At 46.4% G+C, this 27,172-nt stretch overlaps 2 protein-coding genes across 3 annotated transcripts in view; both read left to right on the top strand.

The window, feature by feature from the left end:
• The window catches only part of Camk1d (calcium/calmodulin dependent protein kinase ID), a 389,294-nt gene that overhangs the window by 193,844 nt on the left and 168,278 nt on the right, over nucleotides 1-27,172 (top strand). The gene's annotated exons all lie outside the window — the stretch shown is intronic.
• Nucleotides 1,918-27,172, top strand: part of Prpf18 (pre-mRNA processing factor 18) — an 807,949-nt gene continuing 782,694 nt past the window's right edge. Inside the window, exon 1 of the mRNA XM_051151336.1 lies at nucleotides 1,918-1,928. The gene's annotated coding sequence lies outside the window, so the exon portion shown is untranslated. The remainder of the gene's footprint in view (nucleotides 1,929-27,172) is intronic.

Raw genomic sequence — 27,172 nt, 5'->3', positions numbered from 1 at the left:
TATTGATCTGGTGGCATACAGCAATCGAAAAATTCAGTGATGAGAGAATTTTCTTAATTTGCTTGACCCAGCAAGATATTTGCTTAGAGATCTGTAAGTTCTTTATAAGACTCAAGGCACAAAATTATTATATAAAGCATAATGGTATATCCTGTAAGTAATGACAGCAAATTTTTAGTGTGTGTGTGTGTGTGTGTGTGTGTGTGTGTGTGTGTGTGTGGAGGTGTGTAGCATGGACATAGACACATGGGGATGTGTGTGGGTACTCATGCCCATGTAGGAATTTGTGTGGAAGCCATAGGTCAATCACCCTTAGGTTTTGTCCTTCAAGAGTCAGTTGGTTTTTGAGATAGGCCCATCATTGGCATGGAGACTCCTGAATAGCCTAGGCTGGCTGGCCAGGGGGTCTGAGGGATCCACCTGCCTCCGCCTTGTGAGCATTGGCAGTACAGGCATGAGCCTCCACACCTGGCTTTTTAACATAGCCTCTGAGGATTAAATTTAGGGTCTTATGCCTGTAGGGAGAGTGCCCAGAGACTTGAGCTATCGGCCCCCCCATAAGCCTTCAAGTCTACTCAAGTATATGGCAGGAAAGCCCCAGTTGCCCCAGCTTCTAGATCTCATGATGATGGTGTGTGGGATGGTATAGCTTCAAATCTGGGAGTCTCAGCGTTTGGTGACACATGTTTCAAACACAACTTCAAGTGCTCAGCAGGGCTGTCCTCTCACCTGTGAAATCACGTGCATCTCGGTAGCTCATGTCACCTCACCTGCTGTGCCTTAGGCTACTGGGATAGGGCAGTCAGCTCTTAGGAGAAAAAGCCCAGGAGCCCTAATCAGTATGTTCTGTTCAGAGAACAAGTTCTGTGGCACGGGCTCCATTCTGAGACCATTCACAGGAGGTGGGCATTTGGAGTCTTCTGACACTAGGGGAAGGCTTGCCTCATGACTGGAAATTCTACCCTCCTCTTGGAGTTTCAGACTGTCTCTTCCTATTCCCCAGAGAACTATATACTTGTTGGTCTTTCCAAAGCAATGTAATGATAAGGGCTAGAGAGATGGCTTAGAGATTAAGAGCACTGGCTGCTCTTCCAAAGGTCCGGAGTTCAATTCCCAACAACCATGTAGTAGCTCACAACCATCCATAACGAGATTGGGTGCCCTCTTCTGGTGGGAAGGCATACATGCAGGCAGAACACTATACCTAACAAATGTAATGATAACGGCTTGAGGAAAGGCCAGTGTGCAGCCATTTGTCACGTCTACAGATATCAAGAAACCACTAGAACCAATTTCATTTCCTGATTTCAACAATGAAAAGGAATAAACAGCTCCCTCCCCAACAATGACATAAAGATACCCAAGTGACAGAAACTGTATTACGAAAGGGCAAGCCATTCCAGGTGCCCGCAGGGCAGGGCCAAGCAGGCACTCTGAATTAAACACGTTCTCTCTTCTGCCAGTTGGCTCTTTCATTTACTTTTTTTTTCCTGTTGGATTCCTAGCAAACTGGAAATACTTCTATTTAAGTTTGAGATAAAATGTTGTGGGTGGCTTTTGAACTTTTAGAGAGTCTTCCTTTGTGGAGTGCCTCTATTGTCTTGGGCTCTGTGATGGGCACTGGGCCTGTAGGGCCACATGTTGGCTTCCACACCTGAGTCCTCCACCTGCCTAGGAAGCTAGGAAGTCAAGGACAGCTGAGCTCAGATTCCTGAGCTGTCTGGAGCCTCATTCTCACATGCAAATGCTACACACATCTCTCATCTCCTTAATATTTCCCAATACAGTTCCTGTTTTTGCTTCAAGCTCAGCCTGTCCATGTTACAAATTCTTTATCCCCTCCCCAGACTGGCTTTTCCAGCTGTGCCCTGTCTCATTTGGTGGAGATGCCAATTGATCTGTGGTTAGAGGCAAAGAACTTGGGCTCCTTTAAATTGAAAAGGGTCACCCTGTGCCCCAAGCCTCGTACCACTTTATTTCACCATTAATGCCCATTGCTTCTCCCTCTGAAGTATATCAGAAGGCTGCAGTCTCGCTCCAGATGCCATTGTAATCCTCATCTTCATTTGGACTGTTGGATCAGGTCCCTGACTGACACTTTCCTCTCTTCTTTACTTCACTCTTCTCTTTCTTTCTTTTTAGAGATTTATTTATTTATATCTGTACAGTATTCTGCCTGCGTTTTTGCCCGCATGTCAGAATAGAACACCAGATCTCCTTTTAGATGGTCCTGAGCCATCATATGGTTGCTGGGAATTGAACTCAGGACCTTTGGAAGAACAGACAGTGCTCTTAACCTTTGAGCCATCTCTCCAGCCCCCAGTCTCCACTTTCTTAGGCGAGTAGTTCAGAGTCAGAGCACAGCTCCAAGGCTGTAATAGAGAAAGAAGCATTCGGCAGTCAGCCAGAGGCGGGTGAAGGCTTGTGCGAACTCATCTCCACTCCCTTCCTACTTGATCCTTTCTGCAAATAGACCTGAAGGCATCACTCCCTGTGTACACATCTCTGTCTGGTCCTGAGTCTCCTCCAGAAAGACCAGACCTATTCTTCATCTTTTTTTTCCCCCCTAATTAATTAATTAATTAATTAATTTCACACCCAGATTGCAGCTTCCCCTCCCTCCTCTCCTCCCAGTCCCTCCCTCTTGCATCCCCTCCCCCCACCCCACCCCACCCCACCTTTCTCCTCAGAAGGAGAGGCCTCATATGTATATTGACCTGCCTTGGCTTATCAAGATGCGGCAGGACTAGCTAGACACATCTTCTCCTATTGAGGCTAGGCACGGGCAGCCCAGTTAGGGAAAAGGGATCCCAAGGTAACAGAGTCAGAGATAGCTCCTGCTTCAGTTGTTAGGGGACCCCATGAAGACATCTGTTATATATGTGTAGTGGGTCTAGTTCCGTCCCATGCATGCTCTTTGGTCTGTGGTTCAGTCTCTGTGGACCCCTTTGGGCCCAGGTTAGTTGATTCTGTAGGTTTTCTTGTGTCCTTGACCTCTCTGGCTCCTTCAATACATTGCCCCCTCTTCTACAAAATCCCCCAAGCTCTACCTAATGTTTGTTTGTGGGTTTCTGCATCTGTCTCCATCAGTTGTTGGGTGAAGCCTCTCAGAGGACAATTATGCTAGGCTCCTGTCTACAAGTATGGCAGAATATGGTTAATGGTGTCAGAGGTTGGTGTTCTCTCATAGGATGGGTCTCAAATTGGGCCAGCCATTGGTTGGTCATTCCCTCAATTTCTGCTCCATTTTTATCCCTACAACAAATTTTGAGTTGAAAGTTTTGTGAGTGGGTTGGTGTCCCCAACTCTCTACGTTAGAGAGATGGCTCAGTAGCTAAGACCAGATTTCTGAACCTTGTCCCAAAACCAGTCCAGCTGCAGACTGATAGTTACAGTATGTAGTCATCTGTCATGTCTACAGAAGTCAAGGAATGTTCCTGCTTCCAACACTGAAAAGTGCAAGCAGCAGCATCTTCGAAATCTATGCAAGCCTTAACACACTTTCTAGATGTGACTTCCAAGGACTCACCCATCCCTGGAGATGCTTTATTCTTGGATGTCTTGCAATGGCTTCCAGAGGTGACCTTCTGCACCTGAAAAATCCCTTCCTGCTTTGTAACTATGGGCAGGTGCCTGTTTGGTGCAAATGCTACCAAATTTCCCGTTTCTTGGACTGTCGGGTTATCTAGTTCTTTTTCCCATTACTTTTGTTTATTCTTAATATATTTCATATCATATACCTCAGTTCCATTCATTTCTCAGTACCCTCCTACTCTTACAAACTTCCCACAAAAAAGGAAAAAAAATCTCACCATAGAAGCTGTGATGTGCCACATAGAATACCCTTTTGTCCAAACAGCTATACTTGCAAATGTTCATTGCAAAAATTTATTGGTCTGGTTCAAGGCCCCTGGCTTCTGCCACCCCATCAGTTCTGGACCCTCACCCGGATTCTTCTTGGATATGCTGCTGTTGTCCTGAGTCATAGAGATCGTGCAGCTTGGGGTCTGCAGGACCAGTCCCTTCACAGCATCTCCATGGCCTCAGGTGTCAGCCCTCTCACATCAGGCTGTTCCTCACGCCCATTGCATCTCCAGTTCCACGTCTCTTCGTACGTAGCACACAAACCGCTCCACTTCTCTCTCTCTGCCATCTCTCCACCACATACTTGCTCACTGTAGCAGTGCCTGCCAGGCTGTGCTGAGATGGGTCAGGTCTGTGGGCTCTCTAGTTCTTACCACTTACCATTATGAATGCTTAGGACTTGCCTGTCATCTCAGGGAGACAGAGATCCTCCTGAAAGCCTAGGAGGCTTTTGGGTGCATCTTTGAGTTCTTAGAACCCACACAAGCATCCAGCCGCTCAGAACCATTTCTGTGGTTCAAGAATATTGTACCGAAGACAACGCCGTGAGATGTGTGTTGTGTAAACTCAGACCCCAAAAAAACATCCCAGGGGTGGTAGGTGGGATGCGTGGGAACCAGTGCAGGCGCTAGCACATTCGAGAGAGGTAGACATTAGTCAAGTCGTCAGACAAAACATGAAAGCACTGTGTCTTTGCCTTGTTAGCAGGCATGTTGGGTGGCATTGCGGCTCCAGAAGCTGGTCACTCTTACTGAGGACATATGCAGGGGGGCTCACCTTCCCCAGGGAACTTTTAGGAGGCGCATATTTCATGCTGGCCCAAGGAACTTGAAAACCGCTTTTTAAAAATGTGTGTGTGTGTGTGTGCGTGCGTGCATGCGTGTGTGTATGTGCACACACCCACATTTACATGTGACATATGATATGAGTGTGGGGCATCTGTGTTGTAAGTAGGAGACAGAAGTTAACCTTGGGTGTCAGTCTTATTGTTTCCTGTCTCATAAGGCAGCCTAGCTGGCCACCTGCCTTCAGGGATCCTCCAGTCTCTTCCTCCTTTCTTACCTTGGGGGTCCTGGGCTTGTGGATGTGGGGTACAGGATCCAGCTTTCCACTGATCCCGGGGACCCGGAGTCAGGTTCTCGTGCTTATGCAGCACGCACTTCACCCACTGAGCCGTCCCCTTAGCCCAGGTGCCACTCTTAATGATCCCCAATCTGCATTCCTGACAATATTTGTAATCTACCACATATAATGTAGGAATAACTTTTGAGCATTCCTAGGGATTGGTTCAAATAGTTGGAATCCCACTGAACTTTGGAATGCATGTGGACCCTCTTGTGTGTGTCTAGAGGCACAGAAAACACAAAAGCCAGGTTCTTCTAATTGCCAGGAGTCTCGCAACGGAGGAAGGGAGTGTTCCTGGTGGTAGCATGGGACAAATCCGTACTCATGATCACAGAATGCGTTTTCTTGGATCTGAGTGTGCTATAGAACCATCATTTGAGGAATACTCACCCAGTGATGTATTTTTATTTCACAGAGAATGTTTGAAGTGTGGACCCATTGAAGTCGTGAGACTAGATAGGGAGAGAAGTGACGTTAGAACCCAGATGCTCTAGCGTGTGTGTCTGTGTGTGTCTGTCTGTGTGTGTGTGTGTGTGTGTGTGTGTGTGTGTGTGTGTGTGTAAATGCCCTTTGGCCAGGGCTGGCACCGAGCCAGCTGGGTAGTGTCTGTATATGTTTTTGCTGATCCTACCCCTGCCTAGCCACCCATTTTCAATACCTGATGGTGATTCCAGCATACTTGAGTCTAGTCTGACCCAAGTGGTTCTTCTTCAGGCTCTTTTTCTGTGACGCAACCAAAACTTCTGCAGTGTAACTCCTGTCTACCAGCTTCAAAGGAATTTTTCAATAGAGGAGACAGTCCCAGAGGTGAGTCCCTGAAGGAGGGCATGGAGAAGAAGCCATCAAGGTGGATAATTGCTGCTGCCAGCTGTCAGAGCCACTGCTTGTGTGGCCTGAAGTTCTCTCTCAGATACAGGCTGTTGGAGATTGCTTCCCCTCCTCCCTCTTCTCTGGCAAGGAGCTCTTAGAAACGGGAGGCATTGAGAAACAAAAAGTAAATAGCCCAGCCTCTGGTTGAAGCCTGCAGCTGCTTCAGACAGGACCGAAGTGGGTTTTGCTAGAAGGTGCTCTGGTAAGTCTCCCGAGCTTACTGAGGAACGGGATAGGATGGGATGGGTGACACTGGACAGCACTTGGCAATAAGAGAGACTTTGCCAAAGTAACTGGAGTCCTGACCTCCAGAGGTGCATTGTCAGGATGGGGTTGAAAAAAGACAAAAGTGACCCCCCAACACCCAACAGCCTCTCCCAACTCGTGTTTGTTTCTTAGCCATGCAACTCAGAATCAAAAGCTACTGGAATCGGCCTTTTTGTAAGGTAAAGCAGGTGGCCTTATGCCTGCCCATTTGACTGTGGAGCAGAGAGATTATGACTCGCAAGGGCCTATAAGGAAGAACCCAGGTCTTCAGACCTGCCTTGTCTTCACAACCATGTAGCTAGGTGTCAGAGAGACAAGGGTGCCGGGGACTCTGGGAGAGTCGGTGGAGGTCATTTGCTGTGTGGGTCTAGCCTGTCTGTTTCCCTTTTACATGCTTAGCTGAGGATGACCACCTGAATCAGGAGACAGGGCTTTGTCTGCGACATATACTGCAAAGCTGTGGGAACCGTTGGCTCTCCGCCTAGGATGGGGCTCATAGTTGAAGGCAGGGAATGCACTCTGGCTGCTCGATGCTCCTGATTTTTGGAGTGCATTTTTCAGTTGCTTCTACTCCTACAGTTTGAGCTGGGTCAGAGGAATATGCACACTTCTGTCTGACTTCTGTCATTTATATAAGCATACCCCCGCCCCAACCCCCACATAATCACGTAGCGTGTCGAGCCAGGATCTCTCCATCACTGTGACAGAATAGCTAAGAAACTTCATATAGAGCCAAGATTTTTTTTGGATCACTGCATTAGAGGTCTTACTCTATGGTTCCTTGGCCCCAGTGCCATGGGTCTATGATGAGGCAAAACAACAGGGTAGGAGTGTGTGGCAGACAAAAAAGTGCCAGATAGGAGAGAAGGGGGTTCTACCAAGAGCCACGTCGAGACCCCAAAAGGCTGCTGAGATGGACCCAGTTCTTCCAGCTGGATCCAAGTATTCATCTTCTCTCCAAGCCCATCAAGCTAGGAACCGATTAGTAGACTGATGTGTTAATGTGCTGAAAGCCTGTACAACCCAAGCATTTCTCAATACCACCAACCACTGTGGCTGTGCTTGGGACCAAGCTTTTGGCACATGGGCCCCTGGAGACATTTCAGGTCCCAACTAGAATGAGTTCTGTGCAGAAGGAGTCCTGTGGTGAGCACGTAGTCTTTGTGAACCTTGCTACCCACTCAAAGGATGCTGGGAGTTAAATATTACCACTCCGATTTTATTGAAACAACCTAGAGGTTATTTTGGTCCACGGTCCCACAAGGAAGTGACTATTTTAAGCTAAGTCCAGTCACTTTGGTCATCTTGTTCACCACCCACCCTCAGCAGGGCAAATCCCATTCACTCGTGGCATATTCTTGCTTATCTAGCACATCTAGAGAAAGGGGAAAGTTCCATGGAGTTCAAGGGTTATGCAGCACCTCAATATACTGTCCTGATCTCTATTTACAGCTGCTCCACCACTCCCCTTCTCCCTTTAACGTGGGGTAGAGAAGATGAGGGGAGGAGAAGGTGTACTCAACACGATTCTTTTTCTGTTTTTGTTTCTTTCCTCAAATACTTCCCAGGGCCTTGGGAATTGGTTCCGTGTGCCTGCTGTGCGAGCATGGCGACCTGTGTTTAGCTCTCCAGAGCTCACATAAATGCTAGAGGAGCCTGACAGCTTGCCTGTAATCTAAGTGTGTGCAAGGCAAGACAGGAAAGAAAGGATATCCTTGGAGAGTACACACACACACACACACACACACACACACACATGTATGCGCACACATGAAAGTCTGGAGGTCCTTTGAGGTTTTTTTTTTTTTTTTTTGGATCTGGTACCTGGGGCTTGGGGAAAGTCTATGGACTGAGCAGCACAGGCCAGATGGATCGATGTTTTCAGATAGTTGGTTGTTTCTTTGTGTCTCTAGTGCACCTTCCTTGCTTCTTTCCCTCCTTCCTTGTTGGAACGCACTATGTTGCCCATGGCGGCCTCAAGCTTGTGGCTCTCCTCCTTCATTCAGTCTTCTAAGTACAGGGGTTATAACTGTGTGACACGTGCCCAGCCCTAGTGTGCTTCAAACTAAGCTATTTTTTTTTCTACCCGCCCCTTTCATTTTTTTCATTGGTGAGGATGATCTCTGTTGTCTATACGAGGGCCTTCTAACAAGCCACCCCAAGCCTTCCTGTGACTAGAAAACGCTCTCTATGGAGAGGAAAACAGAGGGCCTTGTGGACCACTGAGTGGAGTTAGTCCCTCAGGAACATCCCCCAGCACCAATCACATTTGCTCAGCATCCCTGCATCCCTGTGTACCCGCTTCCCTGCATCCTTACATCCCTGCATCCCCACATCCATACATCCCTGCACAGGTGCTCGGTCTACTGTAGACAGAAACCTCAGCCATCCAGCAGGTACCTGACATGCCCTGAGGATCTAAATCGAGAAAGCGCTTTGAAGGCTGTCCACAGGTGTTGAGGGACTTGCCTACCCAGACACAAAGAGAATCTTACCTTTAAAACAAAGGAATATACAAAAATAAATGGAAGTGAGGACAGAGCTTTGTGGTTTAAAGTGTTTTGCTGCTTTTGCAGAGAAATTTAATTCTCGCGGTTTCTGGCAGTTTTCTCACAATGATGGATTGGTCTTTGTCACTGAGGCAGTGGTGGGAAGGAAGCACGGGTTATGTGCTCCATATAAAATCTTACTTGTAGGACTGAAAAAATGGCCACTGTAAAGATCGTAACACTATGAAGATTTTAATCCTTTCCTTCCCTGCTGCGGGGGCTGAGCCCAGGACCTTCCTCAGTGCTGTCCGCTGCTCTATCACTGACCTATCAACCCTAATAAGAAAACAAAATGAAGTTAAATTGGAATTAGAAACTATTTAGTTTATTTGACAGATGTAATAAATAGAATAATGTATATAAACTATAGGGTCTAGCAGATTCTGAAAAGTGTTCTGAAACAGACATACATGCATACATGCATGCATACATAAATACACACACAAGATATGTATGCAAATGTAATATCTATATATACACAGATTTATGAACTGCAGAATGCACATTTACAAACTCTTCCCCTCTTCCTTTCTTTCTTCCTCAAACATGTGTTGGCTCCAGTTCCTGGGTGCTTGGCCTTGTGGGCAAGACATGGCCCTGTGGGGTCACGTGAGCGTGTGCGGACTAGGTCAAATGATTTCAGCTCTGAGTGCCAGGTGTCTGGAGGACGGAGTCCCAGGGTGTAATGAGAAAATGGAGCACGCTTTGTGAAGTATCTGGGCCTGTGCCTGGCAGCCGGCAATGCCAGCAACAGCTGTTTGCCATTATTATTGTCCTTATTGTTTCTATAATCCCAAGTCCTGGCTCACTGGCTCCTCAGCAGCCAGCAAGCAGATCATCCTCTGTGGTGCAGACAAGGACAGATGTGTGGCAGCAACGGCCATATGCCAGACCAGGAGCCTGGGGCAGGGGGTAAGTAACAGATTTGATGAGCAGGCTCTGTTTGCTTGTTTCTGAGTTAGGGTTTCGTGTGCCCAGGCTGGCCCCTAACTGTCCCAGGAGCTGAAGATCACCTTGAATTTCTGAACCTCCTGCTTCATCTGTCTGACGGCTAGGGTTGCAGGAATGCACCACCATGCCCAGTTTATGAGGTGCTGGGAATCGAACCCAGGGCTTTGTGCATGCTTGGCAAGCACTCTTTCAGCTGGGCTACCCTGCCAATCCTGGCTGTTTCTTTATTTTAATAATTAAAAAAATACTTAATTTCATTCTAGCTAATGTATATAATGTATTTTGATGATGTTTACCCTCCCCCCCCCATCATCTTCTTTTATCCTTTGCCCTCTTCTTCACAACTAGTCTCCTTCAACTGCCTTGTCTTCTTTGTGTGATGCACTGGGTTAAATTAAGGTTGCCTGCGTGAGCACGGGTTGGTGTTACTTCCTGGAGCCTGTACAGTGTCTCAGTAGCTATACCACTAAAGAAAATGCCACCGCATTCCCTAGCAGCCATTAACTGTCAGTAGCTCCCCCGGGAGGGGCAGGCCTCATGAGCCCCTTTCCTCTCTGGTGACAGGAGGTTGATGAGCCCAGTTTTGTGCAGATCTCATGTAGGTAGCTGCAGCTGCTGTGAGCTGATGGGCATAATCACCCTGGAACATCTGGAAGACAGCTTTCCGCAGCACCCCTTCCTGTCCAGGCCTTCCTTCTCTGATGTTCACCTAACATGTAGATATCCATCTATCCAGGAGGGGACTGTAGGTGACACTGATGTTTCAGGCATGACAGTGGAAGGGTGGCTCATAGAACCTGAGAATATGTGCTAAAAACAGAATAAAGTTGTCACACAGCCTTCAATCCCAGGCACAAGGACAAACTTAAGAGGAGGAACAGTGATTAACTCTCAAACACTGTGGTGAATTTGAGGAAAATGGTGACTAGGAAGTTCCCATTTGGCTTGATTAACAAGGAAGTCATCTATGGTTTTATTAAAAGGGCAATATGGTTGTATAAGTTTGCACTCCCACCACCAATGGAGGAGTAGTCCCCGTTCTCTACATCCTCGCCAGCATGTGCTGTCACTTGAATTTTTGATCTTAGCCATTCTGGTAGTTGTAAGATGGAATCCCAGAATCGTTTTGATTTGCTTTTCCCTAGTGCCCCTAATTTGATCACTTCCCCTTGGTGAGGAGGCTCAGGCAGACACACAGAGGAAAGGCAAGCAGGCTATCTAGATGAGACCTGATAAGTTGTGGTCATATGATGAAGGAAGAGGTCCCCTCCTGTCAGAGGTCTAGGGGAGGGGACTAGGGCAGGAGAGGGAGAGAGAGTGGGAACGGGAAGATACAAGTGAGGGGATAACAATCAGGATGTAATCTGAATAAATTATAATAATGTTTTAATTAAAAAAGGTAAATTAACCCATTCCTTACATGAATAGTATATATAATAAAATGTATGATATTTAAGGGCACTATGGAGCAAACCGCTCTCAAGATGGCTGGGATGAGGCAGAAGCCCTGATTTGTACTATTGACCCACCTCTTAGGTACTATTCTGTTGCTGTGATAAAATATCATGACAAAATCAACATAAGGAAGAAAGGGTTTATCTGGCTCATAGTTCAGAGGAATACAGTCCATTGTGGGAGCAGGCAGGAAAAGGCGTCATGGCGGGAACAGTGGGCTGGTCGTGTTGCAGCTGGATTTAGAACACAGAGAGTGTACATCAACCCCCCCAGGGACCTACTTCTTCCAGTGAAATTTCACTCCCTATAGGTTCCAAAACCTTCAACATCCAGCTGGGGACCAAGGGCTCAGATATGTGTGCCCACGGAAGACATTTCACATTCAAACCACAAGGACCTTTTTCCACTGATTGAAAGTTTAGATCTAGAGTTCCCCCCAAAGGCCCATGTGTTAAGGGCTTGGTCCCCAGCTATTGAGAGGTGGGTTCTAGAGAGAGGTTTTAGGTTGCTAGATGCAATGGTACTCTGCCACTTTCCTACATTTTCTATCCTAGTTATTGTCCAACGTGATATTCAGGCTCACCATAGGCCCCAAACCAAGAGCCATGGGTCATTAACTGAAACCTCCATACTGCGATCCTAAAATGGACCTTTCTCTTAAGAAGCTGGTCATCTGAGAGATTTATTACAGTGGCAGAAAAATGACAAAGATGGCCGGTCACCAACTCACTTAGGGCTGAGATGCTCATGCTGTCCCCTTGAAGTGCTGTTTTAATTGGCTCCAGAATAAGCCTGCAGAGTGGCCAGGTGAAATAAGCCAAGATGGGTGGATAATGTGACGTTTCAAATTCATACCGTGTGGAGCTGTGTTCTTCTCAAGACAGTTGCCCTCAGCTGAATCTCCATGCCAGCATCTGTCCCCACCTCCTGCTCTGGATGAACCCATGATTCCATGGGGTGGGTGCTCTCCTGCATTTCGTCAGCAAATGCCTCTTCTGCCATCTGCGCCTCGGATACGTCTGCTATATCTGATGCTGTGGATTAGCATAACAGCAACAACAGTATGGATGTAAAATGAAATATAAGAAAAGAAGGGCTTGAGCAGAAAGAGCTGATGCATCTGTTTCTACCCCATTTTGTGGCAAAGGTTGTTCTGACAGTCAGCCTTAGTCTTAGGTCCCCATGGCAGGAACAGTCCCAACAGCAGAAGGTGACACTCAGTCTTGTATCTCTTGCCCACCTGGATGGACAATGTGACTCAGTGCCCAGAAAACAACCTTTGGTTTTAATCTGGTTTCTTCAGGAGACCTGCTTGAATAAAAACATGCTATCTCTATGTCAGAGAAAGCAAGATGTCCCGTGTTTCTTCTGCTTCCACACTGTGACACTCAACCCGGAAGACGTCCATGACCTCAGAGTGATTTTTGCCGCCCATAAGTGAGCAAGTAGGGCAAGCTATGGAACCCAGCTGAGCAACCTCCAGCCACCCAGCGATGACATTGCCTACCTGGAGACAATGGCAGACTGCACAGATTAAGGGCTCTGCGCCTCTAGAACTCCCCACCTTTAGATGCCAGTTACAGGTCCCACATCTTTGACCTGTGATTTCCAGACCAACCCTAATCACTTCATTGAACTCCATTGGTTTCTGGAGTGGCTCAGAGAGCTCAGGGAGGCATGCCTAGCCTTGTTATAAAAGATATTATGGAGGACACTCATGAAGTCCACATAGACGAAGTATAGAAGAAGGGGTGAGGAACCTCTAGGCTCTTGTGTAAGTCTCCTCTGGAAACTTCCAAGCATCCCACTACCTAGAAGCTCTCAGAAACCTGTCCTTGATGGTTGTATATATTGTTTTTATTTATTTATTTATTTATTTATTTATGTTCTTGGCAAGGACTGTGTGTAGATGTATATGTGTTATCCTGTTTTTCGGCTGCAAGTCACACTTGGGAGTGGGGAGACAGGGTCTCTCATTGGCCTGGAACTCACCAAATTGGCTAGATTGGTGGTCAGAGAGCCCCATGGATCTGTATGCTGTTGCCTACCCTGCACAGGGATTACAGGCACATGCCACTGTACCTTCCTTCTTGTTTTTGGTGTGGGTTCTGAGGATCACACTCGGGGCTTCATGCTTGCAAGGTAAGAGCTTTGTTGACTGAACCATCTCCCCAGCCTAATTCTTGCATTCTTATGGAGATCTCTCATTGCATAATCATGATGAGGCATGGACAGCCATGTTCAAATATGTGGGGATAAAAATGACACCATCCCATGCTGTTGACTAGTTAGGAGAACCAGCAAGGCGTGTCTGCGTCAGCACTATTCTTGGCTTCTCTGCGTAGGAGTTCTCGCTCCAGGTTATGGGTCATAGCCCCTAAGAAATGCGGCTCTATATTAGATATTCTTTATTTTGTAAAATCAGAGTCTCATGATGTAACCAGAGCTACCATGTAACTTGCTATATAGACCAGACTAACCTTGAACCCACTGCATCAGGTCCAACTCTTTAAAATATCTGTAACCAAATATAAGGCAAGAACAACTTAAATCAATTCATAACAACTTAAATTAGTTCATAATAAATTAGCGATCACTTCATCATAGCAGCAAGGATGTGGCAGAACACCAAAGACCACATCATAGCAGCCAGGAGGCAAAGAAAAAAAAAACAAAACAAACAAAAAAAAAAAAACAAACAAGCAATGGCCAGGGTAGGATATATTCCCAGAGGCACGCCCAGATATCAGAAGTAGGTACTGGGTAGAGCCCAGCCCCTGGCTCCTGGTCCACCATTATGTGAATAGCTTCCTCAACCCCACAATCCCACTGCCATGCCTTTCCTGCCAGAAGGGGTTGAAATCCCTCTGAAACCACAAGACAAAACACATCTTTTTCTCCCCTTTACTTTGTGTTTGTTGGGTATTTTGAGCATAGCAGTGCAAAGGTAACTAGTCCACATGCCCTTTTTCCTATCCCTAGAAGATGCAACATAGACTGGCATCGAACTGGTAAGCATCTTTTCCCACTTTGAAAAATTTTTTTAAGGTTTATTTATTATGCATACAGTGTTCTGCCTGTATGTGTGCCTGCCCACCAGAAGAGGGCACTACCTCTCATTATAGATGGGTGTGAGCCACCATGTGGTTGCTGGGAATTGAACTTAGGACCTCTGGAAGAGCAGACAGTGCTCTTAACCTCTGAGCCATCTCTCCATCTCCCTGACTTTGAAATTCTGACATCCCGTTCCCTCAGTGCCTCTGCCCTTCCACAATGTATATGGTTTCTCTGGAGACAAATCTGTGTTTATTTTGAAACCAGATATTTTTGCTGGTTGAGCTGGCCTGGGTATGTATCTTTGGCCAGGAGAAGTTTTGTCAAGGACTGAGAACATAGCTCGGTAGGTAACATGCTTGCCACACAAGATCGAGTCCCTGGGTTCGAATCCCCAAACCCACGTAAAGCTGGGTATAGTAGTATGTGTCTGTAATTTCAATGTTCCTACTGTAAAATGGGAGGTAGAGACAAGACACTATCTGGAAACATGTGGGACACCTAGTCTGGGGTTCACAGTAGTTAAAAAAAAAAAAAAAAAAAGGCCCTGTCTCAAACAAAGTGACAAGGCTTGACACCTGAATTCGTCCTCTGATCTCCACATGCATACTATAATATGCACCCTCCCAAAGCCCCCATGTTCACACATACACAGTGATTTTAAACAGATAGTTACACTGACTGCTTAGTTGCCTGACTACAATCGAATCCCCTCCTCTGTGCACTCTCTTTTCCCTAGGGACTAATGGTCATTTGCGTGTCTTATGTTCCCAGTTCCCTTGATAAAAAGGTCTTACCATTCAGCTTCGTTTTTCAAGTGACGTCATTAAGACAGGAATAAGATGGGAGCTTGGTGGAAGCAGTAATAATAGAAAGACCTCATCATTGTCTTATGGCCTCCTTGGCTCTTCCCAGTGCCCTTTGCCTTGGACCTCCAGGGGATGCCTCTGTGAGCTATTGTCAGAATTTGTACTTCAAAAATATGGGCTGGGGGAAAAAAGGCAACAAGATACCTTCAAGGGCAATCGGGGGGGGGGGGACTTAGTGAAGGGCAGAGGTAGCTTCCAGGGCAGGGGAAGGGTTGCCCTCCATGGCATGCATATCTCTGTAGTCTCAGCATAGCTTTTAACACTGTGGATTCGATGGTGGCCTGAAGGTACCAAAAATATTCTGGTGCTGCAGCAAATGGCTGCTGGGTTTCTGCCTGCTCTTCCTGGTGGAGGAAGGAGATGTTTGCAGAGAGGAAGGGCGTCTGCTCTGGAGGGTCTGGAAGTAGCAGGCCAGTCCTTGGCTTCAAGTACAGTCGTTGTCGCCTGTTGTCACCCCAGAGCTGTATCATTTACCAAACACCCGGAGACATAAAATCTGCAGTTTTGTGGTAGCATGAAAGTCTTTAGAAACTTTGCTGCTGGCATTGTTGTATGAAACACAAACAATTAGATTCCTTTTTGTTTTTTATCAAGAGGGTGAGGGAGGAAGTGCCTGCCCTTCCTCAAGCCAGAGCCATGACAGAGACTGCAGGCCAAGAAGCCAGTGCTGAAAAGTGTCCACAGCCGTGCCAAAAGACACCCGTAGTCCCCTGCCTTCTGCTGCCTCACGATACTGTACCTCTGGGGGTAGATAAGATACCCGCAGATTAAATACCATGCTGTATATTCTTCCTTCCTTCCATCCTTCCTCTCTCCCTCCCTTCTTCCTTCCTTCATTCTTCCTTCCTTCTTTCCTTCCTTCCTTCCTTCCTTCCTTCCTTCCTTCCTTCCATGTTTGTGCTTTTTGTGTAAATGTGTGTTGTACATGCTCATGTGTGTACAGGTGCCTGTAAGTAGGAGCCAGAGGAGACAATGGGGGATTCCCTGCCGTCACTCTCCACCTTATTCCTTTGAGGCAGGGTCTCTCACTGAACGTAAAGCTAGGTTAGCGGGCAGAATGCCCCCGTGGTCCTTGCATCTTCATTCCACACTGTCCAGGGATTACAAGTGTGCAGCCATGCTTGGCTTTTGACATGGGAGCTGGGGATTTGAACTCAGGTCTTTATGCATTGCAGCAAGCACTCCTGCTGTTGAGCTATCTCCTTAGCTCCAGTTGGAGGCTGACCATTCTGTGAATGCTATTTTTTTTCTCCCTGTGCAGGGCATTGGCTAGGCCTTATACATACTCCAGCACTTTCCTAGAATCATTGGCTACCATTAGCTTTCATCAGTGCTGGGAAATGAACCTCTTTTTGTATTAGATAGATGTGAGTGATGTGACCAGAAATCAAGCAACCCAGAACTTGTAATTTATAATTTGTAATTTCTGCTTCCAGAGATATTTATCATCTTAGAGGGACTTTTATCATTTTCCCCTCCTGCCTGCACTTGCTTTCTGACCCTGGGAACCACATACCAGGGTCTGCAGTGGGGCGCAAATGCTGTCTTTTCAGTTGCTGGCAGATCTACCTTCCATGGGATCTTGTATCTCATTTACCAGTATGGCAAAGATGGCAGCCACAAAATAGTATTTACTGGCTCACTGTTCTGCATGGGTGGCATCCTGGAAGTCCCAACATTGCTCTTCCAATATGGAGCATAAAGTTGTACATTTTTAGACTGTTAATTTTGTTGTAAAACATCAATAATTGGATCAGAGCCCCATTGTCTATACTTCATTTGAAATGCCAACTCAAAATGGCCACTTTAAAGCTTCTATCTCTTCAACAATGCCTAAGAGGTAGACTCCCGTCACTTTGGAATAATCACTTTCTTTTCCTATGTCAGTTCTTATTGCTGTCAGACTCAACTATGAAGAGATGATTGAATTATAGCCACAGATTTATGATTTAGATAGCTGCAGATTTGGGATTCTCCACTGCTTTATTTTCCCCCCATCATCCTCGACCTTTCTCTCCTCATATAAAAACCCATCACGATTAATCAGACATACGGTTTTAAATACATAGTTATCATCTCATGGTTTTCCTTTTTGGGGTGTGTGGATGTGTTTGTATGTGTGTACACTCTCATGGAGACTTTTGTTTTGTTTGTTTTTGAGACAAGTCCTCATTAGGTAGTTCAAGCTGCTTTAGGACTCTCCCTATAATGCAAAGGGCCCTGAGCTCACGGCCAGCTTCCTGGCTCAGTCAGCACACCAGTTTGGGGATTGTTTTCCTAAGTTGATGTAATTTCTTTATATGTTATTGTTTTATAGAAAAATCACATGGGACTAAGGATATTGTTCAGTTAGTAGAACACCTTCCTGGCTGCATGAAGTCCAGTCAAAGTGTCATGTTTGCAAAAAGAAAGAAAACATTTAAGACTGTGGAATGTACACCTCGGTGTTTAGTGTCCATTCTGAGGAATGAAAGGACATACATGTCCCAGTGCTATATTGTTCCTAGATTCATGTCAGCACACACTGTAACATTTATCCACTGGCACATGTTAGCTTCTGCACCCTGGCTGCTTGCGGTCCCTGAAGGTGGCACACATACCGTTGAACACTGCCATGTTGCTCTGCACAGGGGAGCCTCGCTTAGGCATGCTGAAAACAGGGCTAGGATTCTATGGTATTGGGAGTGTTAATCAGAGCATCACACATGGTAGGCAAGGGCTCCACTACTGAGCTCCTCCCAAGCCCCTCTTCTGGCTCTTAGGGAGTATGTTCCTGTTAGATCTACAGTTGTGCTTTCAACTGATGCGAGTGCTATCGTGCGGAGTCTGTTCTGTTCCTTCTCTTCTTCTGTTCACACTGTTGTCAACATCTGGCCATGCTCCTCTGTTCATTGTTTTTAAGGGATTCCAGTCTTTTTTTCTCTTTATCCCCTCAGTGATGAATATTCTGGGTTACCTGTGGTCTGGTCTCTACAGAGGGCATCCTGATGGCATGCCTGCACATTCCACATTGTGGAGTGGGGAGGAATGTCCTGTGGTCCCAGTGCACGGAAAGAGGCATGTATAACATCCAGTTTCCGTAAGTGATGCCAGATTGGTTTGGCTTTCTTTTTTTAGTGAGTACTTTATGCATTATGCTCTGTGTTTAGAGGGATTCATGCAGAAAAAGCGAAGAGATCATTCTCAAGAAGTGTCACATTCCTGTAGGAAGAAACTTGTAGCAAATTGGGCGCAATTACAGCTGTAGCTCATCAGTTAATTTGAGCTGACTTAGCTTCTTTTCCTATTGCTGTGATAAAATACCCTGACAAAACCAAATTATGGGTTAAAGGGTTTACTCTGGCTCCCAGGCAAAGGGTACAGTCCATCGAAGTGGGTGGGGAAGTCCAGGTGGTAAGAGCTCGTGACAGCTGGTGACAGAACATGCCCAGTCAGGAAGCCGAGAGTGGTGAATGAATGCAGGCCGCTCAGCTCCTGCTCTCCATTAACACAGCCCAGATCCCAGCTGGAGGAGGAGGCCACTTACTACTTGCTGGTTGTCTCGCCACAGTTAACACAATCAAGAGAGTCCCCATAGCGATGCCCAGAGGGCATCTCCCAAGCATTCTAGTTTCTGCCAAGTTGGCAATTACAGTAAGAATCAAAGCAATAACAATTTGCATATTAATTACTGGCTCAAAGGGAATGGGGAGGGGAAGAGAGAGAGGGAGACAGAGAGGGGGAGAGAGAGAGAGAGAGAGAGAGAGAGAGAGAGAGAGAGAGAGAGAGAGAGAGAGAGAGAGAGAGACAAAGAGAGAGAGATATCTCTGGAACCGTAATCTCCCTTTAAGAGCATGACATTCAGAGCCTAAAGCCCTCCCTATGGACTCCATATCCTAAAAGTTCCACCCCCTTCTATTAATGCCACCCTGGGGACTATGGATTCTTAGAGGACACTTATCCAAAGCATAGTGTCACCCCATGAGTGTGTAATACACATTCAAATACTTTCAAGGAAAAGGCAGTGGAGAGTAGCTAAGTCAATTGTGTAGGGTCCACAGTAAAATGGTGGCACTTCAAATCCAGGTCATCTCCCAGGATGAGGGGTTTTGTGTTATAAGGAGCCATTGAGTCTTGTCATATGTTGGGTGTTCATGAATGTGTTTGAATTATTGACTGAAGTGGGAGCGGCCGTGAGCTGGGCTCAGTGGTGCACACCTGGAATCTCAGCACTTTGGGAGGCAGAGGCAGGGGAGTCTCTGTGAGTTTGACGACAGCCTGGTCTACAAAGCGAGTCTAGGACGGCCAACATTTCCCTGTCTTAAAAAAAAAAAAAACTAAAAATAAAGAGTGCTGTTATTATTTTTTTTGAGTAGCATTTTATGCAGTCTGCTTGGAGACTTTATGTCTAGTAGACTGTTAAAGCTCACAGTAATCTTATAAGGCTGGTGTTATTCCTATTATTATATTTGCACAAAAAAAAAAAAAACAACAAACAAAGCAAAACCATCACTAATGCATAGAGAATAGAGCAGATATTTTGGTAATATTATATCTGCCACACAAGCATAAGAACCCAAGTTCAGATCCCAAGCACTTATGTAAAAGGTGGGGCACAGTGCCATACACCTGTAATTCCAGTGCTGAGAGGTGGAGCCAGGCAGATCCCTGGGGCTCACTGGCAGCCGGTATAGCTAACTCAGTGCCCACGGCTAGTGAGAGACCATGTCACACAAAAGAACAAAAAGGGAGGTGGAGAACAGGTGAAGCATAGTATCTCTGGCTTCCACATACTTATGCATACATATGCACATGCAGCGGTGCACACATGCACCTGTACCTGCACATAAATGTGCATGAGTGCACTTGCATATACACCTGCCCACACATGCACCCAGACCCACATGCACATGCATACACATGCACATGCACCCACCCACATGTTCACCTGCATACACATATACCTGCATACATATATATCTGTACATACATGCATATACACACACATGTACCTACACACACATGCATCTGTACCTGCACACACATGTACCTGCACACACATGCACATACATTTTGTACACACATGCATACAAGCATGAACAACACACGCAAAGAAAACTGTAAACTCTTCTATATCATGCACCACACCAGGGTACTGACAGTGGACCCCAAATTAAGGCACAGAATCTTCCCAGAATTCTTCATGCTGCTGTTGTGCAGTGAACTCATTCCTTCCTGCTCTCATTCCCACTCACTTCCTTTCCATGTCTCACTTTAAGAATCTTATAAAAAGAAACATATCACCTTTGGGGTCATCTCTTTCTTCCAACATTGCTTGGCTATGGCTCCAGGCTGTGTATACCAGTGGCTCATCCTATTCTATTGTGAAGAAGAAACCCATGACATGAGTGTACCATGCATAAGGTGGCCATGGCCATGGCCATCTGTGTTGAGCCTGCACATAAATAATTATAATTATTGGCATAAATCTATGAACACATTATGTTTGTCCATTTATTCTTTTCTCTTTTTCATATGTTGTATTATTGTTTTGTGCTTATTTTCATTATGGCATTTACGTATGTTTTGTTAACACATGTATATTTCATTGTAAATGGTAATATAAATGAGTTTACATATTGTTAGCACATAGGGATAGCATTGAATTTTCTAGTTATGTTTCTATTCTATGACTTTGCTGAATTTATTTGTTACAGAAATATGTGCATAGATCTCTAGACACTTCTGTATTATCTTATAAGGCTGAATCATATTGATATCTTGGAGTTTTGCTGGCTCTAGTCAGGAGAAGAAGGGTAGGAACACCTGTCACTGTCAGGCTCCCTGTGAGGCTCCCGTGGATGTCTGGCAGGTGGCCATTCTCTCCTACTCAGTAGGAGTGGAGACCTGATGCCATGAGTGCTCTCTGTTGACACTAGGAGTGTGGGGGCAGGAATAGTCTTGTTTTGTCTACCAGAGAGGAAAACCTCTGTCCCCTCTCTCCTTGGCCCTGCCATGATGCAAGCATCGGGGTACCTTGGAGCAGTCATGGGGCAGAGGTCTGACCTTTTTCTGATCTGGGTAATGGTGGTGCCAGTTTTGCTTTGTAGAGCTTTGCCCATTACTTGGGAATTTCTGTTGCTAGGCTGCCCTGTTTTGGTGCTTTGTCCAGAAAGAAAGCGGGTTTGTTGGTTGGTTGGTTTGTGTATTTAGCTTTTGAGACAGTACCTCATGTAGCCCAGGCTGGCCTCCAACTCACTATATAGCTGAAATGGTCTTGAACTACTGATCCTCTTGCCTTCACCTCCCAAATGTCAGTGTAACAGGCATACACCTGCTATTCTCAGTTTATGCAGTGCTGGGACTTGAACCTGGGACTTTACGTGTACAAGGCAATTACTGTACCCACTGAACTGCATGCCGAGCTCTGATTTGGGGCTTTCTGAATTTTTCATATGTTATATATGAGACAAAAAAGAAGATCCAGAGATTTCCCTGCCATGTTGCTCCATGACTCCTGCGGTCCCTTATCCATTCCTTAAGCCTCTCTAGCATAGTCTTATGTTTGCTTTGTAGATGAAGCTCAGAGTTTTAGTTGGACTTAACAGGGGAAATAGAGAAAAATATATCTACTGGTTGGAGGTAGGGGTTGTCAGTTGGATTGAACCCCCTGGTCCTTTGTGCATAATATGTTTGCTCTGGAGAGCCCTGAAGGGACAGGCAGGGTGAGGCTGGGCTGCTCCAGGCAGGGTTTGTAACGCAAGTTGGAGTTCAGTCGGCCAGGAATGAGAAGCCTGAAGAGCTTACAGAGGTAAAGTTTTTCCCCCCATGGGCAGAGGCAGAGGAGCATAGGGATGAGTAGCATCTGTCTGGAAAGGCAGGGAGGCCTGGTGTTCAACACCACGGGCTTGTGAACAAGCCCCAAGCCTCCATCAAGAGGTGACAATCCTTGCTGTAGAGATGACAAGCCCAAAGCAGGACGTTGGAGGGTGGCTTGCAAATCTTTCATCCTACGGGGCCCTTCGCCTGCCTGCTGTTCTTTCTCCTCTTCTGTCTTGTTGTTCCAGGTATTAGCCATGGCCTGGGCATGCGTGCTTCCCCTGGGCACTCTGGGCTTTCTCACTCTCTGCAGCTCCCTCCCATTTCTTGAATGTCGCTGCTTACAAAGGGCAGGGCTCTTTCTTTCCCCTCAATCAACTGCTAAGGTTTACAACTTGCTGGTCCTGGCTTTTCTCTCAAACTCTAATAAAATCATCCCTGAGCTTTAAAAAAATCATCCCACTACTGGCTGTCCTGGCAACGGACCTGACTTTTATCACTGTGGGCGACTTTGTGCCTGTTATATAGAGCCGCATGTGCAGGACCCACACAGAGTGTGCTCTTTTTTTGGTGCTGTGTTCTCAGCATGGTTTCGAGCATCTTTCTGCTCCCATTATAATTCCTCAGTGTGTTTGAGTATTCCATTGCAAAAACACACCACACACTGCGTGTGTACACTCCCGTGAATGAGTCGACGGAGAGTCTCCGGTTTTAAGCTGCTAACACTTTCACCGGCTGCATTTGAGTCTTTGTGAAGACACACACTGTCTCCTCTCTCAACCACTCTCTAGGAGTAGAATTGCCAGGTGATCTGACAGCCCTGAGTCTGTTTTCTGGAGTGCACAGACTATTCTCATTTCCTCTAGTCATAATGGTTGAGAAGCTTAGTTGTTCGGGAATGTTTGGTGCTGACAGTCTGTTAATTTTTCCCATTTAAGTATATGGGTATTCTTGGCTCATCTTGTGTGCATACATGTGTATGTGCAGAGCACATGCATGTGCAGCCGTACATGCTTACCTTACCATAGTTTTGTTTGTTTGTTTGTTTGTTTGCTTTTTGATTTTTTGAGACAGAGTTTCTCTGTGTAGTCTTGGCTGTCCTGGACTTGCTTTGTAAATCAGGCTGGCCTTGAACTCACAGTGATCCACCTGCCTCTGCCTCCCGAGTGCTGGGATTAAAGGCGTGCGCCACCACTACGCCTAGCCAATAGCTTTTAAAGTTTTAGGTTACCCAATAGTTGTGTGGAGAGTGTAGTGAATTCCCATGACTTCCCCGCCCCCCAGGTTCTTCTGCTAATAATGCCTTGCATGCGGGCACCCCTTGTGTGAGAACTGATGAGCCAGTAAAGAGCATGGTTTACACTGGGGCTTGCTCTTAGTGCCCTGCATTCTGTGCTTCTGAACTAACGCATGAGGACCCGCTGCCACTGCACGCCACAGAGTGGTTGCACTGTTCTAAAAGCCCCCATTTTGTACCTGTTTTCCCCTTTCACCTTTCTCTCCTCCATCCTCTGACCTTCCCCCTGTCTTGTCTCTACTGTCACAGTTGGCATTGTGCAGTATGTAGGCTTTCTAGATTGATGTCTTTCCCCGAATATCACACACTTCATGTTCGTGTGTCTTTCTGTGGGAAGCTCAGTTCTCCTAAGTGTTCAGTCCTTTCTCGGCGAATGAGCCATCATTTGTTTTTGTTTGTTTGTTTGTGTTTGTTTTTTTTTAATGTTTTTTTTCTTTTTATTAATTTATTCTTGTTACATCTCAATGTTTATCCCATCCCTTGTATCCTCCCATTCCTCTCCCCCCCCCCATTTTCCCATTATTCCCCTCTCCTATGACTGTTCCTGAGGGGGATTACCTCCCCCTATATATTCTCATAGGGTATCAAGTCTCTTCTTGGCAACCTGCTGTCCTTCCTCTGAGTGCCACCAGGTCTCCCCCTCCAGGGGACATGGTCAAATGTGAGGCACCAGAGTACGTGAGAAAGTCATATTCCACTCTCCACTCAACTGTGGAGAATGTTCTGACCGTTGGCTAGATCTGGGAAGGGGTTTAAAGTTGTGTTTGTTTTTGTTTTTGGAGGGCATCCTGGTTGCATCAAGGTTTGTGGTCAGTTACAAGTCACGCTTTGGTGAACATCGGTGTGTGCATATTTGCTGGGGAAAGAGGCTGAGCTGCAGAGGGACTTTCGTTCTGTCACCTGTTTTCCCTCAAGTGGTTTTTATCTTTCCCCGGTTATTTCTGAGCCTCGCAATCTCACCGCTCTAGAGAAGAACCTCCCTGGGCTTACTTCAGGAGGAGACTTGAAAATCCAGCTAGGCTTTGTACAAACTGACCCAGTCCTCTGACCTTGCCCATCCTTTACAGGGACCCACTTCCTCTAGTTTCTAGCCCCCATCCCCCGCCCCCGGCCTCTAGGAGTTCAATCAGCCTCATTTTTATTTTGTTTCCCACCATCCCGCCCTTGATCTTGAATTTTAGGCTTTCCTGTTCTTTTAAACTATTTACATCTTATCCATCGCTTTTCCATTTCCGGTTCCATTGACCTATCTCCCCCCCCCGACTGCCCCACGGTGCTGATGACCAAAGCCAAGGCCTGGCGCTTGCTCAGCAAGCACTCTACCCCTGAGCTCCATCTTCAACTCTGTCCTCTATCTTAATACCAGTTATTCTATTCTCTTTGTCTTTTGTCCCTCCAGCTCATTCTTTCAAATGATATCTTATGCTATATTGTGATATGAGTTTTATATTTATTAGCCAGTTCCCCTGCTGATGGAATTTCAGGTATATTTATTAGCCGTCGCCTCTAAATCTAACATTCAGGCTCGTAGCGTCTCCTTGTATTCTTTCATGCTGGCTTCTTTTATGTATACAAAGATTCCCGTATGTGAGATCATGGGATCAAAGACAGGTATGCTCTGCATATTAAAGGGATCATCAGATTAATTTATCAAAAGCTTATTGTACTTGACATTCCAACCAAGCACCGGAATACCTTGCATTTTCCAACTGAGAAGACAGGCTCGTGGGAGGGCGTGCGTGCTGATTTCCTTTAAGCAGTGTGTTTGCTCTCACGTGGTACCTTTTCAAAAGTGCGTGTTAAGAAATGAGGCTGGGGTGTGCTTAAAGCCAGGTGGGAACAGAAGGGAAGCCACAGACTCTTCAGGCCTGCAAGGGGACACTTGGCTCTACTCTTCTATGTGGCGACAATGCCTTTGATTGGAGTGTGTAAGGACAGACCTCAGAAACTCCTCCCCAGGAGAGGAGTGATTGTTTCCCTGCAGTGGTTCCTCGGCATCCGTGTGCGCCCTGCAGGCTCTGCCGCAGAGAGTGGGTAGTGCACCTGGCTCATCGGGGATTCTGTTTTTCCTTTCAGGGACAAAATGTTCTGTTCACGAGGGCCTTTAATGTTCAACGTGTTTCTCTTCTAGATCACAAAGAACAGAGCTCAGCCGGGTTTAGAATCTCTGTGACCTGTCTCTACTTGATATTTATACATGGTTCTGATTGTGTGTGCATGTGTGTTCATGTATGGGGTGCATGTATGTACATGCACATGCATTTGGGGGTCAGAGCACAGCCTTGGATGTTGTTTCTCAGGGGACCCTTCATCATGTTTGTTGTTGTTGTTGCTGGTGGTGGTGGTGGTGTTTGTTTGTGTTGTGTTGTTTTTTGCGATAGTGGCTCTCACTGGCCTGGAACTTGCGGATTCAGCTTGGCTGGCTGGACAGCAAGCACCAGGAGTCTGCCCGGCTCCATGTCCCCAGCACTGGGATTGTATAGCATGCCGCCATACCTGGCTCTTTATGCGGGTTCTGGGGATCAAATTCAGGTCTTTATTCTTGCATGATTAGGACTTTACCAACCAGCTCTCATGGTTTTGATTTAAGAAAGAAATCCTTTTTTTTTTTCTAGAACGGAAGCCTATGTGTGTCTGTAGAAAGCTATCATCACATGACTTTAAGGCAGGGCCTGAACAGTAACTTTTCCCAAGGAGGATATAGCCACACAGAGTTGCAGGCATGGAAAGGAAAATGGGGTAGACCAGGATGTCTTCATTGGCCTGCCTGAGTGAGGAGGGACGAGCCACTGTGGCAGTTTGAAGTCCTGGGTTCAAGGCTTGGCTGGGATCTTCCTAACTTTGGACCGAGGACAGCTCAGCATCTCTTAGGATGGCCACGTGGAGAGCTGGACATGGTGTTGTCTGTCCTGACACCAGGTCGTCTGGATGAAGCCAGATAACATTTGCAGCAGTTACCCCATCTCTAAGTTGGGGCCCCTCGTACACTCTCCCTTCTGCTGCCTTTCTGAATTTCTTCCCAGGTCAATGTGCATATCATGGGCATGATTCAGAGTGACACTCATGACAGCAAAGGCCATGTATCCTCCTTTACCATGGCGCCACCAGCTCCTGCCACCGGACTTATGAGTAAATGAGCGAGAAAATCCAAGTCCAGAGAACCGGCTTTCTTTTACCTCCTGAGACTTAAAATATATGGCAACTTGTAATTTTCCTAATAACTATAGCAAACTCAGTGCTAATGGCCCCTCACTCTGTGCCAGGATGCCTGCTGGGCACCTCAGCCTTTATTATACAGTCTGTGTATGACTTTCTCACCTTTCTAGTACTATGTCAAAATACCAGTGACAGTTAACTCGCGAGGAGGAAAGGTTCATTTGGGCTGAGAACTGTATGGGTTCAGCCCGTGGTCATTGACTCTGTCTGCTTTGGGCCAATAGTTGGCAGTGCATCACGATAGAGAGTACGCAGTAGAGCTGGACGTTTACCTCATGGCTGATCTGAAGCACAGAAGGAAAGAAGGGGAGCTGGGGCTCCAGAACTTACCCCAGGGGTATGCCCCTATGAGTGGAAGATTTTCAACTAGGCCCCATCATCCAAAGGTTCTGTCGCCTCCCAACAGTGTCGTGGGCTGGCCACCTTTGGGGGACACACATCTAACACCTTCTAGAGTGACCGTCACGTCATTTCATATCGGCCTGTGCCATGCTTACGAGCAGCTGTGTGACTGATGCTCATCCCTACAAGGGACGTCCCATTGTTACCATTGAAGAAAGCTGGGCTTTGGGTCATTCGTTTGTCATGTGACTCTCAGCTGGAATCTGAAGCCATGTTTGTGGCTCAGTAGCAGTCCATGCTCACCACATCTCTGTCTGATTGCCTGTTGTTCTCGTGGTCAGCTGTAGCCGCCTGACTTTTCCTGGCTGGCCCATTCCACGAGGTCATTGCTGTCATGGGGAAGCTTTTCCTTAATAGAGTTTCTTTCCCCTCTAGTCTTCTCCTCCCTTGGATTTATCACACAGAACTACTCATCGACATGACAAAACCATACTCATTGTCCATATGTTTCAAGT

The sequence above is a fragment of the Acomys russatus genome, chromosome 9 (assembly GCF_903995435.1).
Source record: "Acomys russatus chromosome 9, mAcoRus1.1, whole genome shotgun sequence".
In the NCBI taxonomy this organism is placed as follows: domain Eukaryota; kingdom Metazoa; phylum Chordata; class Mammalia; order Rodentia; family Muridae; genus Acomys; species Acomys russatus.
The sequence above is the reverse complement of the archived record's forward strand: the minus strand, read 5'-3'. Positions and strand labels throughout refer to the sequence as shown.